The following is a 9,889-nucleotide window of genomic DNA, read 5'->3' on the forward strand; positions in this document are numbered from 1 at the left end:
AGCCTGGAAGGGGCTGGGCTAAAATGCTCAGGACCTCCTTCCCAAGCTCACCATTCAGATGAGTCACTCTTTGCTGAGTGGGCAGCTAGTGAAAGGTAGCTAATCTTCCCAAATACTTCCAGAAGGCTGGAAGCCCCAACTTCTTATGGCTCAGCAAGAACACTTGGAAGGACCTGCCTCTGTGGCATGGGAGTGTCCTGCTCTGTCTACTTCAATGTTAGGGCTGCCGAACATAATGTGGACACAAGTTCAAAGGGATTCTCAATCCTCTAATAACAATAATAAAGTTCAGGAATGAAAATTCTGATCCATGTGGAGAATGAATCAAATAGGTATAACTTGATTCATAATTACTTTTTGCAGCACTTATCAGAGCTCTTTTACCTTAGGCTGCCAGATTTAGCAAGTAAAAAACCAGTATCTTATTTGGCAATTCTATCTTCACCCCATTAGTAATATTAACATTTCCACCCAAATGTCATGATTACTTTTTTTTTTTTGAGAGGGCATCTCTCATATTTATTGATCAAATGGTTGTTAACAACAATAAAATTCTGTATAGAGGACTCAGTGCTCAATGGACAATCATTAATCCACCCCAAGCCTAATTCTCGTCAGTCTCCAATCTTCTGATGCATAATGAACAAGTTCTTACATGGTTAACAAATTCTTACATAGTGAATAAGTTCTTACATGGTGAACGGTACAAGGGCAGTCATCACAGAAACTTTCAGTTTTGATCACGCATTATGAACTATAAACAATCAGGTCAAATATGAATATTCGTTTGATTTTTATACTTGATTTATATGTGAGTCCCACATTTCTCCCTTATTATTATTATTATTATTATTTTTAATATAGTGCTGAAGTGGTAGGTAGATGCAAGATAAAGGTAGAAAACATAGTTTAGTGTTTGTAAGAGAGCAAATGTAGATGATCAGGTGTGTGCCTGTAGACTAAGTGTTAATCCAAGCTAGACAAGGGCAATAAAACATCCACGGATGCAGAAGATTTCTCTCAAACGGGGCGTGAGGTTCTGAGCCTCACCTGTTGATCCCCAATTTCTCACCTGATGGCCCCCCTGCGACTGTGCCTGTCTTAGATTGTTCCTCCCTTGAAGAATCTTACCCTTCTCTGGCTAACCAGTCAGTCATGATTACTTTTTAAAAGCAACTCCACTGGGGTATGATTCACATACTATATAAGTCACCCCTTTATAGTGCATAATTTCATAGCTTTTTATGTGTAAGGGGTTGTGCATCCATCACCACAATCAATTTTAGAGCCATTTCATTAGCCCAAGAAGCTACCTGGCATCCCTGAGCCCTCTCCTTCCAAATCCCCACTCCACTATGTACTTTCTGTCTCTATAGATTTCCTCATGCTGGCATCTTGTATAAATGGATCCACACAATATTTGTCTATTTGCATCCGACTGTTTTACTTTGCATGATGTTGTCAAGGTTCATCCATGCTGTAGCCTGTGCAGAATTCCATTCCCTTTTAAGGCTGAATCATATTCCATCCTGTATATGCTACATTTTGTTTACCCATTCATCTGTCGATGGACACTTGGGTCATTTCTACTTCTTGGCTATGGTGAATAATGTTGCTACCAACACGACTGCACAAGTGTCTGTGCAAGTCCCATCTTCAGCCTTCTTGGGTAGATACCCAGAAGGGGTATATTTTGCTGAGCTATGTAGTAACTTCATGTTTAATCATTTGAGGAAATGCTATGCTTACTTTTAAGCAACATATTTTTAATGTATGGTTTTAATTGTGAAAAAAAAATAAGTGCAACAAATCTTTCAAATGCCTGTCCATGCCTCTTGGTTTTCTAATTGGGTAATGGACACAGGATGCTATGAAAAGCTTCCTTATTATCTGCCCTCTTAGCCCTAATAAAAAGGACAAAAAAATACATTGAAGTTATCTTTCTATAAAATAAAAAACAGAACGGGAAGGGAAGTTCCTTGCAAATTTACAAAAAAAAAAAAGAGCTGATGGTATATTTTTGAGGAATACTGAAAATCCTTCAAGCCCAGGAATATTTATGAACTTTCAAGTCCTTGCTTGATCCCTGATACCAAAACACAAAGTATTTTTGATAGTTTTAAAATTAAAACCCCATGAATCCTTCACAGAAATTTCGACATTAAGCCAGTCTCTCCTTGTCTTGCCCCTTGAATCATTTATTTAAGCGGCAATAATAAAAGGTGTCAGCAATTCAGTTGTGAGCTCTGGAAGATTTCTGTGCGTGTTGACCTTTAAACGTTTGCGTCTTGACAGGTGGGCTGTTCTTAACATTTCCTGTGAGATATGGTGCGGCCAAGGGGTCGGGCCTGCTAATGATAAAATTACCATTTACCTTTGACCTCAGCAGGCCCAGTGCCTGACATTATAAATGTAGGTGACCTTTCGCCTGAAGTTCTCTTCCTCTTGCTGTTAGAGACTCTGCCAGGATGAACCCGCTCATGGCGGTGGAAGACTTACAGGGGGAAAAGGCCTGGATTTCATGCTTTGCTTCCCCTTTTGGATTCCTTTTTGGGGGTGCCTTTTCTTGCTCACTCCATCTGGATAAAACAGTACCTGTTCTTGGGGGGGGGGGCCTGGGGGTGGGAGAGGAGGCCCGCTTCATCATCTCCTTTCTTGACGTTTCTGAATCACGGCCACCACTCGAGTTCCTTCTCCAAAGCTGCAGGTATTAATGAGCTTTCATCTGTAAGGGCTGTCCCTCCCTGCTGGTGCCAATAGAATGGCATTTCAGTGCTACTGGCTACGGGGTACGGTTAAGCAATTAGGGGGCTTGGTGGCAATTTACAGAGATACACGTTTCACGTTGGTGCAGAAGAAAATATAGCCCTCAGAAGGGCACTGGTAATAGAAGGGGCCTGCAGGGGAAGATGACAGTGTGGGGGAGTCATCGCAAGTTAATGAAAAAATGATGTTAAGGACAACTTCCTGGTCATTTGATGCTGCAGATGTTGTATTTTTATGTATGTATTGGTTTGTCTTTAAGGTGTCATGGCATGATCGAATTTTCTGGAAATAGCACCTAACTAAATATTTGGAGACTCTGGACTGTGCTGATGTTAAAATCAGAATGCTGTCATTATTAGGAGGTGAGATTCATTATTGAAAGTTTGTTTTCCGGTATGTTGAGACTGCAGAGCGTAACAGGAAAAGGGAAAAAGGAAAAGAGAGAGAGAGAGAGAGAGAGGGCGGAGAAAAGGAAGGAAGACGGGAGAGAAGGAGGGAAGGAGGGAGGAGGACAGGAAGGAAAGAAGGAAAGCTTTAGTTTCCACTTCTGGTCTCATTTCATCAGAAGCTTGTCCAGAGCAAGAGACCCAGGATTCTCTTCCTTCTTTCTGCACCCTAAGAAGAGAGAGCAAGTGCCTCCTTGTCCGTGTGAGGAGCTCCTGATGCGTGGGGATGGGTGGGGGGGGGTGGCTCTCCTCCATCCCAATCCTAGTTTGCACCCTGGGAGAGTGAGTAGCAGGGACCACCCAGTGATTGCTGGACCCTGCAAAGGTGTCTGTCACTGAGACCCTCCCTCCAACCTTGTACATGTGACTCTAATGACATCCGCCTGGTGGTTATAAGGATACTTTGTAAACAATGATTTTTAGGAACCCAGGAAGTCCTGCCTGGTTGCCTAATGTGTTCATTTAGCTCAAAAGTTGGTACTCTGTGATTGTCATATGGAGTAAATATTTAGCCACAAAATCTGATTAAAGATGTGTTCTAGGGAGGAAATATAAATTTTTTTGAGCATATGTGGCATATTCCAACAAAAGCTTGTGCTAATGAAATCATTCTTATGTAATTAATATATTAAATAACACCCCAGGTTGGCTCCACATGTTTGGACTGATAATTTTTATTCTTTCCAGGCACAGAGAGAATTCTCTTTCAAGATTTGTGCCACAAATAGCGCCAGAGCTTGCTGACGTTGGAACGATCTCTGCGTAGGAGGCAGACCATGGCATCCTCTTCAAGAAAATCCAGTCCTCCTACTCTTCCTCTCTGAGCTGGTGCCGAGACTGAGCGCACAGGAGAAACCTTCCCTTGCAATTCCTGAGCTCAAATCCAGAGTGTTGCTGAGGACGTCATTCAGGCTGACTGAACTGGCAGAGTCATTCCCAGCTTATCGGATCACATGCCCCTTGTCCCGCTTTATTTTTCGAATCAGTCCTACCTCAGACCAGAATCACAAGAATCCCATTTCCAGGAGACAAAGGGCTCAGTCATGCATTCAGTCATCCATTTTTCCTCGCCCTTGCCTGGGTCTAGAGTGACATGGAATGAGACAGGAGTTTTGTGTCAAATATTGCTTAAGGTTGGACCTTCTAGACATGCTCATTGGCCTAGGGGAGTGCGATTGAGCAGGTGTTGGGGTAGGGAGCAGCGGAGCCAAGTGTACTTGACAGTTTTGATGCATTTCCTTTTTCCCTTTATACCTTTAAACCACGCCTCCAAATTATTTCATTCATTTTACTTAGAAAGGAGCCCTAGCTATGAAAAGAACTGAAGTCATGGTTTCATCCTTGGTGAGAAGTCCAGTTAAGATTTGTGGGAGAAGCGAGGATTCCAAAGAACTCTCGTTCATCTCGTCCCCGGCTGCTGTGCTTGCTCTGTTCTCGTTCCTGTGCTCGTGCCTGTCGGGCACAGCTGTGTTCGTACCCAGCAAGGCCACATCTTTCCCTCACTGAGGAGGCAGAAGAGCCAAACTGTACGTTGGCGTCAGCAGAGAAGAGAGTCTTTCTCAGTGGAAGTGAATGATGTCTGCTGGGACAAGGTGGGTTCCTAAGCACCTGGGATAATGTTGCCTCTTCCAGAGAATCCTGCATGGTGTGTGTGTGTGTGTGTGTGTGTGTGTGAGTGTTTGGGGGGTGGCGGGAGAGAGAGAGATTTCTTTCATGAAGATAATATCATCAGCATTTACTCAGGTCATGCAGAGATAGGTGTGAAGCTCTCTAAGTGTGGCTATTCTTCCGGGCCACCAGGGGAGCTGTTTGGTGTACTCCCAGTCCTGGAACTTTGACCCTGAAAAGGATAAATGTCTGAACAAAATTCCTGATTCTCATCAACCAGCCAACCCTGACCCCTCCATTCCAAAGGGTAATTAATGCATTTTGTAGATTGGGTGGGAAAATAAATAGGCAACCCTCTTTGGGGAGCTTAGTTTCTTTTTACAGTAAGACCTATGTCAACATGTCTCTGAAAATTAATCAATAGTTAAAGAACTCAGGTGACAGATTGATCATTCTGGTAGAGACAAAGTCTATAAAATGTTATACAATTAAAACAGAAACAACATAGAAGGCATTTTACTTGACACTACTCAAAGTTCTACTAATCCTATCATATCTAATTCATTGTTTTTATATCATCCTCTGGACATAAGAAGATAAAACTTATAGTGAAATGAAATTTAGCCATTATCAATAACACTGATATTTCAGCTCCAACTTAAGAATAAAAAATGAGGTTATAAATTCCAAATCAGTTAAAACAGACTATATAATATACTATGTTTGCAAGGTTTTTAATAGATAATAAAGCACATTTTTAATATTGTTCAAATTACAACCTGGTTTTCTTTTAGGTGCTTTTGTTTTTTTGAAAAAATTCTTCTATAAAGTTTTAACCTGTGATTTCTCCTCATAAAAAGGAGTATGTTTCTACTTGCTTATCAATACAATGTTTCTTTTCTCTTTTCTGAGTTCTTTGCATGCCCAGTATTGCTGCAGAAGCTCATGGGCCTTTAATAAAAGAGCTTGGGCATAGATAGGTCAGGGTTCAAATTCCTCTCTCTGCTTTTTACTGGTTGCATGACCTGAGCAGGCTTCCTCAGTCTCTTGAAATCTCCTTTCAAATGTAAAGGGACTCACAGAGGAGTCTCTCTGTTAGGATGACTGTGGGAGAAAGTGAACTATATGCTCAGCATGTAGCCAGAGCTTCTCTGACTACGTACTGTGGCTACGCTCATTATCTTCATTGCCCCTATACAAAATCTCCCTGTTATTTGACATTTTTCATCTGTAAGTCTTTATTACAGCAAAATGGTGAATATCCCTGAAGTACATGATGCTCAAAATCATGACCACAACACACTGGGAGATTATGAGTTATCTTGAATTATCAAAAAAAAGTTATGTTTTAGGCAGTATAGCTTAAGTGATACTTTTTGTAAGTAGAGTCTAATTCTTAAAAGTTCTTTATTTGTGTGTTTTGACCCTTGGTGTCTACTGGAATATTTAATCGAACCTCTGACTAGGCTGAATAATTTTAAGTTTCCTATATTCTATGTGCTGTCAGGTAAACCAACAACAGAGAAGTTATGATTCAACTCTGAGGAGTGAGTGAAACCTGCAAATATAATAGTAAATAATGTTTAATAAATAATGGAAATAAATATATTGTAGGGTCAAACTGGTTACTCCTAAATTTTCTTTTGTCTGTTATTTCTTGACCTTTGAGAGAATGTGAGAGAATGGCATTATGAAGTGGCATTTATGAATCTGACCAAATTATTTACTTATAAACAGGTTATTTGGAAGTTAGGTGGCCAGCATCTATACTGGTGAAGTTAGGCCATTATGAGCTCAAATCTCAGTAGCTTAACACACAAAGGTTTATATCTTGCTCACACTACATGTACAATATGATTTGGCAGGAACAGTACGGGCTACATAATTTGTGGTGCCCAGTGAAGAATGAAATTATTAAGAATCTCAAGATGGAAACAGTGGACCATTAAAGTCGGTGCATGGCCTTCTGAGCAGAGCTTATATGGGCTGTACAGTCATGAGGCTGACCCTGAGAGGGCAGGGGGCTCTGCTCCTGGTGGGCCCTCTGAGATCTGGACTGTCTGAGACTTCATCTCAACAGATACAATTAATTACCAAGGCAGGAGTGACACATGACACTTGTCACTTCTACTAACGTTTGATTTGCCTAAGCACGTCCTATGGCCATACTCAGCTTCAGAACTGCCAAGCAAGCACCTTTCTATCCTATGGTTGGAGGGCAAACTGGAAATAAGTGGTGAAGTGTGCTTATGACCACCACTGACTTCCATGTCCACTTCTGTGTTGGAACCAAACTTAGACAACTGAGGAAGGAGGAAGGGCCTCTGGATAGGAGAGATGACCATCCCAGCATCACAGGGAGAGGTCCGAGGACACCTGTCAGCACTCACTGTGCCAGGGCTTCCTTCTAGTGGGCCAAGGGCTTTCCCTCTGCCCATGAGCAGGGCAGGCAAGATGTGCCAGGAAGTTAAACCTAGGAGCAACCTTCAATTCTGGGGCACAGTCCACTCCAGTGGTTCTCAAACTTCAGCATGCTGCAGAATTACCCTGGGTTATGTTGAAACCCAGCACCAAATCTTCCTGATTCAGTAGGTCTGAGGTAGGGACTGAGCATTTACATTTTGAACAAGTTCACAGGTGTATTAATCTAGGTTCTCTGAGAAACAGAGCCAATAGGAGATGTACAGGTGCAGATAACAGATGCATAGATATGGACTATAGACAGATAGATGATAGATTGATAGCAAGATCTGCAGTCAGCAAGCTGGAGACCCAGGAGAGCCACGAGTGTAAGTTCTAATCCAGGTCCAAGTCTGCAGCCAGGACCAATGCCTCAGCTCAAAAACAGATGGGTAGAGAGAGAATCCGCTCTTACATAGCCTTTTTATTCTGGCCACACTTTCATCGGACTGGGTGAGGTCCACCCACACTGGGAAAGGCAAAATGCTTTACTCGTTCTGTTGATTCAAATGTTAATCTCATCCAGAGACACCCACATGACACCCAGAATAATGTCTGACCAAATATCTGGGTACCTCATGGCCAAGGTCGCACATAAGTTAGCCATCACATCAGTGACACTGATTCTGGGGGTCTAAGGATAGCATTTTGAGAACAGCTGGTTCTCTACTGTGTCTCAGAGTTTCCCAGTGGGATTGAGGGGCAGCTGCCCCCACTGGTAACATGTTCCACAGCACACCCTTCACTGACTTCCGACTTTGCTCTTCTCCCCGATTATTTCTCAGAATCACCTGCCCAATAAATTACTTGCTCTCAAAGCCAGCTTCTGGGGGAGTTCGACCTAAGGCATTTGCCCATATCACAATGGTGCCTGGTGCCTGTCTATGACCATTATGTTTGAAAACGTATTGTGAACAAAAGGACATCTAATCATTGTCTTTGTGGATGTGAAGATGGTCAGTTCTATATTTTCAGTCTTAAGTTTTAGATTACCATTGATGGTCACCACGAAGGCTGTTCAAACTCTAGACAAAAGCATCATACAAGACATTTGTTGGGCCTTGCTTGTCTCTATTCTGACTCTCCCCTTTCTGATTGCTTTTTCCAAGCTCTCCTTGTCCCCCAGGGTGCTCATACTGCTCTCTACTCCCTATGTTGCATAGGAAATCCATTGGATGGCACTCTTTCACAGGAACATGTCACTGACTGATGTTTCCTTTCCCAGTTAAGTTAAAAACATTTATTGAAAACCTATTCTGTGCTAGGCACATTTGCTAGGCATAGGGAATCCTAAGAGAAAAAGTACACATCCATGCCTTGGTGGTGGGGAAAGTCAAGTCCCCATTCCTGTTTATACACTGGAATCACATTGGAAATTCAGCAAGTACAGTTTCTTAGACCACGTCCAGGAGAGAGCATGGGTCTAGTGTAGGGCTGGGAAGCAACCTATAGGAAAGCTTACCCACTTGTTCTGATATACCACCAGTCTGTTGGCTGTATAGGCCCTAAAGAGTGTTTTACCTAAAGAAATTCATCTCTAAGGAGGAAAATTCATGCATAGTGACAGGCCAGTGGAAGAGATTCTCTGGGCCTCAAAGTAGCCTCCTAGTACCCTAAAAATCACAATATGTAAGGTCAGTATTATTCTCTATACCAGGGTTCTCTTTAATGTGCTTGATGCTGATTATAAAGGATTATGATACTTAACAAAAGATCACAGCTGAATGTGGCTGAGAATCTGGTGATGTTATGGTGTTAGTTGGGCCAGACCTCGCTCCTTTCAATTCATGATTCAGGGGACAGTGCAAGGCTATCGGCCCTGAGAGTGTTTGCATGAGTACATTTTTTCCAAGGCTAGGGCAACAGATACAGTGAAAAACACAGAGGTCAAACACGTCAGGGACTAAGGTGGTCATCATGGGCATGTTCAGACTCAAATAAGCCTTTGGTGTTAAAGGTTCAGGCCTGCAGTATGTCCTCCAGCTTCTCAAAGACTGGTGTGATCGGCTCTTTCTCATGAGCACTGTCTGGGAATGGGTCTTGGGCATTCTCCTTGGACAGCAGAGGCACTTGACAGGCGGGAAATTCCTCTGGGGCAGCAGGAGGGCTGAGCTGCTTGGGAGTGAGCCTGTCACCCAAGCGAGTTTGCAGGGTGAAAGTCCCTCTTCCGCTCTGCTTCGGATCCATGACGGAGGTGCCAGAGCGAGAGACACGCAAGGCTCCAACTAGCAACAGAGAGAAAGAGTCAAGTACAAGAACATCCTCAGGGACCCCTGTAAGTACTGAGCTGCCTAAAATATCATTCTGTTTACTGTAATTTGATGCGTGAAATTCTGGCAGACATTTACACTTCAGATCCCCCTCCTGAGGGATTCCCATCTAGGGTCTGTTCCTATGGTTTATCCCAAACCTTTCTTCACTTGTGGATGGCTTGGTATCATTAGGTAAAATGCACACGCGTGCTCAGAGCAAAATGTTTGTTGTCATTATCTCAATAAATCCTTTCACAGCCCTGACACACTCTAATGTCCCCAGCACTTCGGCTGCACCCATCCTGCACCTTTCCTGTCCATCGGGTCTCCTGTCCTCTCCCTGCCAGTGCCCCGCAC

At 42.9% G+C, this 9,889-nt stretch overlaps 1 long non-coding RNA gene across 1 annotated transcript in view; it reads left to right on the plus strand.

Annotated features, from left to right (window-relative positions):
- Window positions 1–6,456, plus strand: part of LOC140846683 (uncharacterized) — a 141,132-nt gene extending 134,676 nt beyond the window's left edge. The window contains exon 4 of the long non-coding RNA XR_012126051.1: window positions 3,900–6,456. This is a non-coding gene — a long non-coding RNA (uncharacterized lncRNA). The remainder of the gene's footprint in view (window positions 1–3,899) is intronic.
- Window positions 6,457–9,889: the final 3,433 nt, after the last annotated feature.

Source organism: Manis javanica, chromosome 16 (assembly GCF_040802235.1).
Source record: "Manis javanica isolate MJ-LG chromosome 16, MJ_LKY, whole genome shotgun sequence".
NCBI lineage: Eukaryota > Metazoa > Chordata > Mammalia > Pholidota > Manidae > Manis > Manis javanica.